Here is a 5,831-nt window from a genome sequence, read left to right as displayed (position 1 = left end):
TTTCTCTCGCGAGAGCAAAGGACACGAAAGGGGTGGGTTTTCGTCACTGGAGAAAAAGAAACTCGAGCCAAACGGCGACCCCTGGCGGGCGGGAAGGGAGAAGCCGAACGCCGCCCGGTGGGTGGAGCCTGGACTTCGTGCCAAATCTCCGCCCCCGAGGCCATGCCTCCCGGACTCTCGGATCAACTGTACTGAGCAGAAATCTTTGCATCTGCTTCACTGCTCTTTGCCCCTCAGCTAATGGAAGCTGAAGGATGAGTTTAGAAAGTGACCTGGTATCAATAAATAGACTTTTTTTGGTTTAGTTTTTTTGGTTGTTGTTTTGAGACAGGGTTTCTCTGTGTAACAGGCTTAGCCTGGAACTCACTTGTTCGAGCAGGCTGGTCTGGGACTCACAGAGATCCACCTGCTTCTGCCTCCGGAGAGCAGTGATTAAAGGCGTGTGCCACGGCTCAATAAACAGATTTTAAAAATATGTTGAGTAAACTCTAGGAAGCCCTACCACTACATGGCAGAGGGGGAAAAATATTTAACTTGCAGACGACCCTCAAGGTACTGTTTCTAAATGCCTAATAGCGCTTGCCCCAAGAATCCTCCAGAGATGTCTAGTCCCCGGGGGTGTTTATTTTTCCTGTTCTTCTTCTTCTTCTTCTTCTTCTTCTTCTTCTTCTTCTTCTTCTTCTTCTTCTTCTTCTTCTTCTTCTTCTTCTTCTTCTTCTTCTTCTTCTTTTCTTCTTCTTCTTCTTCTTTTTTTCTGACTCGGTGGGGAAATTTCATGCAGATTATCAGAATTTCCAACTCCTTTGATTAAAAAAAGAAATCTAGCCCGGTGTGGTGGCACGCACCTTTGATCCCAGCACTCCGGAGGCTGAGGCAGGGAGAATCTCTGTAAATTGGAGGTCAACTTAGGCTACTTAGAGTTCCAGGACAGTCTTAGCTATGTAGAGAGACTGTCTTAACAAAACAAAGCGAAGGTCTAGCAGGCTGTGCCCAGCCCTTGGGAAGCTGAGGCAGGATAACCAACAGGCTGGAGGCTAGCCTAGGCTACTGGGAGACGCTGTCACAAAGTGAAATCGGAAGTGCTGTGTGCTGGCTAACTTTGGCCAGGCTCCCTTTGCCCTCAAGTGGGTGAAGAATCACAAAAGTCTCTCTTCCAGGCAACTAGGCAGGTGGGTCAGTTTGCTGCTTGTCTAACTCTGGGGATGGGGCTTGTGAAACTTAGAGGTTTCAGCTTGCTTAGACTTGTAAATGTTGTTTACTTCTGAATCCCCAGAGCCTCATGCATCCTCCGGTCTCTCCTAGGGCATATTTGGAGGTGCTATTCAGTTTGAGCAAATTGTTACACAATGTATGTATATGCATACACACTTACATACATACATAATACATGGTTTCTATTTTGTTTTGTTTGAAATAGCGTGTTCTGTAGCCCAGGCTGCCCTGGAACTTATCTAGTAGTCTGGATCACTCGGCTGGTGTTTATTTGTTCTAGTTTTGACACCAAATCTTTCTACATAGCCAAGATGGCCTAGAACTTATTATGTAGCGCCAGGCTAGCCTTCACCATCCTGCCTCATTCTCCCATGTGTTAGGATAGGAGCTGTGTGCCTTCACAGTTGCCTTGAAGAAATATTCTATTTATTTTTAAAAATTGAAGTTTTTGCTGGGTGATGGTGGCACACACCTTTAATCCCAGCACTTGGAAGGCAGAGGCAGGTGAATCTCTGTGAGTCTAGTTTACAGAGTGAGCAAACAGCCAGGACTATAAAGAGAAACCCTGTCTCCCGCCCCCCCCCCAAAAGCAACCAAACCAAAAAAAAAAAAAAAAGAAATTTAAACAAATTTTAGTGTGTATGGATGTTTTGCCTGCATGTATGTCTGTGTATCAAGTAAGTGTTTGGTACCCTCAGAGGCCAGAAGAGCATGTCGGATCCTCTAGAACTGAAGTTACAGATGGCTGTGAGCCACCATGTGGTGCTGGGAATGAACTAGAGTCCTCTGCTGAGTCAGATCTCCAGCCCCATTAAAGAATACTTAAATATAGGAACCATTGTGCCAAGATAATAGATGCTGCTGACTGTATTACTTGAAACCCATGGTGGTTCTTAAATAAGGTGTAAGATGTCTGGTGTGCTTTCCAGTTTTGGTGTCTCACTGTGGAAGCAAATGTTCAGACCACAGCCAGAAATGGGATTCTATCAGAATCCAGGCATTTCTGAAAACGGTTTTTATGCAGGAAGAATTGGAGCAAGGAGAATAAGCTAAGATCTTACATCATACTATGGGGTGGGCCTTTTGCTAATGCTAAGGCCCTAACAAAGATGCCCAAACCCATGCTTGTCTCTAGAAATTTCTTACAGTGAGAAACTGTGGTGGTTTGAAAGAAAATGGTCCCCAAGGGAAATAGCACTAGTAGGAGGTGTGGCCTTGTTGGAGGAAGTGTGTCACTGTGGGGCGGGCTTTGAGGTCTCTTCTGCTCAAGCTGCCCTCAGTGTGACAGTCAGTTGACTTCCTGTTGCCTAGAAGATGTAGCACTCTCAGCTCCAGCACCACATCTGCCTGCACACCGTCATGCTCCCTGTCATGATGATGATGATAGACTGAACCCCTGAAACTGTAAGTGAGCTGCCACAATTTAATGTTTTCTTAATATGAGTTGCCATGGTCATGGTGTCTCTTTACAGCAATAGAAAACCCTGACAAAGACATAAACATAATGTGACATTTTAATAAACATAACATAGCATTTTAATCTATGTAGTTTTGTGGCATTTGCTACATTTACATATTTTTGTAGCCATCGCCACCATCCAGTTCCTGCATGTTCTTGTCTTCTCAAACGTGATAAGCCCTCACTTCTCTTCCTCCTCTCTCAGCCCGTGGAACCCACCCTCCTACTTCCTGTCTGTGAATTCCACTCCTGTAAATCCTTCCTGTTGAGTAGAATTGTATCTTTGTCCTTTTGAGGTTGGCTTTTTCCACCATATTCTATCACCAACCCGTGATTGCATCCTATGGAATCTTTCACCAATTATCTTGAATCAAAGTGGACTTGGCATGCAATAGTTTTATTTGCTAAATTCCAAGCTCTCAGCCAAGATCAACGCCTAGCACTCTTCCTCAGCCGACCTCTCATCCTGTCGTCTCTGGTCTTCTGACTCAAACTGTTCCCGACAGCTGACTCGGCTCCTTCTGTTCACCTGCATAGGAACTGTGGGCAGGCAAGGAAAAGTGTTCCACAGCTGGCAGTCCTGGGACTTTGGGTGGTCATAGTGTGGGAGCTGGGCTGGCAGACCTTGTGGCTCATGCTCCAGACCTTGAGAACTTGAGTCTACTATGGCTTCTTGTCATCAGATTTTTCTTTGAGTAGCCAACTCATAGATAATGACTTGGAGACTTATTAGTTATGAAAGCTCGGCCTTAGCTTAGGTTTGTTCTCAACTGTCTGTTATAACTTAAATTAACCCATTTATATTAACCTACATTTTGCTACATAGCGTTTGTTACCTTTGTTCAATCCCATACCTCCAGTTTCCTTTCCATGTCTTGATAGCAAATTCATACACCTAGATTCTTGGACCCAGTTTTTCTGCCCAGAAGTCTTGCTTATTCTCTCCTGTCTAGCTATTGGCCACTTAGCTCTTTGTTAAACCAATCAGAAGGCACCTTGGGCAGAAGCACACCTTTACAGTGTAAACAAATGTTCCACAGCACTTCTTCTTTTTGTCTAATTAAAAAGGAAATGTTTTAACTCTACCATAGTTTTAATATATAATAAGAACAATCACCAGGTATTATCCAAATAAAAAGAAAAGGTTTCAACTCTAACATAGTAAAACTATGCAGTAAGAACAATTATCAGGTAAGAATTACATTTACAGTATCTAGTTCATTTGTATTTGGCAAATTTGGAGAAATTACTATCTATTCTGTCTTGATGAGTCCAAAGTTTTATACCTAAGTCACTTTCTGCCATGATTTTATTCCTAACCTAAAAATGTCTTTTGAGACCTTAAAACATTTTCTTAGGCGTTTGCTTAAGCGTTTATGTCTTTCAACACTATACATGTTACACCTCTTTTGTGAGTTTCTTTTCTGAATTTGGTAACAAGGAAAACTGTAGCTATCACTATCTAGCCTTCAACCCTATCAGAGACTCAAGAAGGATACACCATTATTTGAGTAAAAAGGAAGTGTAGAGCAAGCAACTTCCAATACTATAAAGACAATAAACACCTGACTGCCTGGATAGTCACCCAAGTTTCCTTTGCAACATTGGGGCATCCATTTTCTACTTACGGGTCTAGACTATCTGACAAACTTTTCTGTGAAGCAGGAATTTTGAAAGACTGTCCTTCCTTGCCTTGGCAAAGCTTGGCAGTTGTCTTTTTTTGTGTCCTGCTTGTCCAATTTAGACAGCATACTGTCAGCAGTTGAGGCAAGGGCAGTTTCTTGCCCGATGGCTACTTTGCCATATTGAAAGCAAATTCCATATGAGAAGTTCTTTGATAGCCATCATCCTTTTTTTTTTTTAAAGTAAATTGGTGCTGCCAGGAGCAGACATGTCTCTCTGTGATGAAAAGCCTTATGTTATTAAAGTCTTTCATGGGAACTGGAGAGATAGCTCAGTGGTTAAGAGCACTGGCTGCTCATCCAGAGGACCTAGGTTCCCAGTACCCACATGGCAGCACACACTTGTCTGTGACTCCAGCTCCGGGTCTTCTGACACCCTCACACAGGCATACATGCAGGAAAACCACCAATGAACATAAAATTAAAGCCATATAAATATTAAAACAAACAAAATCTTAAATCTCTGTAGATCTTTGAAAACCACCTATCTATCTAAAGTATATCTCTGTTTAACCTTGAAAACATACTTAACATGGCTATAAGTTTGATTATTATAGATGGCTAACTATTAACCTGCATTTCTTAATTATACATTACATTTTTAAATGAGCTGCATAGGTTCAATACCTTAAACAAGAGTAGAAACATATATACAGTATTTTAAAACATAAGCCCCTTAAATTTGTATTAATATGCAGAAATTCTTACCAATATAAAATATTTGAGACTAGCAGTTGCTTTTTTTTAGTTTAGAAGTTGATCCAACAATCTACCTATTTATCCAATCATTTTTATACCTCATTTTCTTTTTTCTTTTCAGAAAGAGATCCCTGAATCTAACCTACTTTGTTTCATTTTTTTCCTGACCATGACAGGTAATTACTTGCAATCAGCCCTCTAAATGGTGTCAAACATTCATAACACACCGAATTGCCAAAAATCACACACCCCAACTCTTGGGAATATGGGCATCATGTTCTCTAGACTGCTTCCTGTTGTTTTGGGGCAACAGTGTCATTAGGGGACCCTAAGAAAATTGAGATAATGGTCAAGTCCTGGTACAGCTATCTGTATTATTTTTTTTAGTCTCTGTGTGATGGGAAAGTGTAGAGCTTATCTGAAGTGCTGACTGGAGTAGTCTGTGACGTTGGACCATCTCTGCTAGCAGCTTTGAAGTTAGCTTACCTTAATCCATGTTTTAAAATCTATGTTCTTCCATGTGGCTCATTACCTCATCTCTGTACTGTACATCCTGTTTCCTATGCATCTCACTGGCGACTCCACTTTTCCCAGAGTTCCCTCTGGGACTCCTGGAAGTCCTGCCTATACTCTCCTACCTAGTTACTGGCCATTCAGCTTTTAATTAGACCAATCACAGAAACACATCTTCACATAGTGTACAAATATCCCACAACAGCTTCTGGCTTTAGAAGCCAGGGATTTGACTTCTGGCTGTAGGTACATGGGTACGAGGCTTG

The sequence above is a fragment of the Myodes glareolus genome, chromosome 9 (genome assembly GCF_982192425.1).
Source record: "Myodes glareolus chromosome 9, mMyoGla1.1, whole genome shotgun sequence".
NCBI classification, from domain to species: domain Eukaryota; kingdom Metazoa; phylum Chordata; class Mammalia; order Rodentia; family Cricetidae; genus Myodes; species Myodes glareolus.
This window is presented reverse-complemented; position numbering follows the sequence as displayed.